General features: G+C 48.1%; 1 protein-coding gene across 3 annotated transcripts in view; it reads right to left on the bottom strand.

The window, feature by feature from the left end:
• Ssx2ip (SSX family member 2 interacting protein) overlaps positions 1-646 on the bottom strand; it is a 37,763-nt gene that overhangs the window by 6,106 nt on the left and 31,011 nt on the right. The window lies entirely within an intron of this gene.

The raw sequence follows: 646 nt of genomic DNA on the forward strand, positions 1-646 counted from the left end.
TACTGCCTTCTTTTCTCTTACCCAGCATGCTCTGGGTACTGCCTTCTGGCACCACATGTGCTGACAGGTAAGTGACAGATGCCCAAAGGAGCAGACCGTCTAACAGAAGACCACCATATGCTCAGCCTCCCTTCAATTTCCAGTTATTTGTAATTTAACAGGGCACCAGACCATAACACAACTGACTCCATGATGGAAGTACCGTTTAGGCCATAAACCCTAGCACGCAGGACCACCAGCACAAAGACAAAGACCTAATCCACTAAACTCCATAGTTATGAGGAAGTCTCTAAATGTACTAACCTTGCTTTATGACTTCTAACTGTTCCTGTTAACTGAAATTTGTCAACCCAGGATATGGATTTTGTGTTTAAATCTCACTCTGAGAAAGGCTCAGGGAGACACTGGGATCCCGAACACACAGTGTAGTCACTGACTAGCTAATACAGACTTTCTCCTGGATAAAACCCACGTCTGAGCAGTCTGGTCAATGCTTCACAACAGTAAAATGTCAGTGTGATGCTTCAGGAAAAAAAGGACAGCAGAGACAAGCCAGTCTAGAAGCACTCACACCCTGCAGCCCTGCAGCCTCACCTCCAACCCCGCCCACTGCAGCAGCCCTGCAGCCTCACCTCCGACCCCGCCC

This window comes from Grammomys surdaster, unplaced genomic scaffold, assembly GCF_004785775.1.
Source record: "Grammomys surdaster isolate TR1022 unplaced genomic scaffold, NIH_TR_1.0 125701, whole genome shotgun sequence".
Taxonomy (NCBI): Eukaryota; Metazoa; Chordata; class Mammalia; order Rodentia; family Muridae; genus Grammomys; species Grammomys surdaster.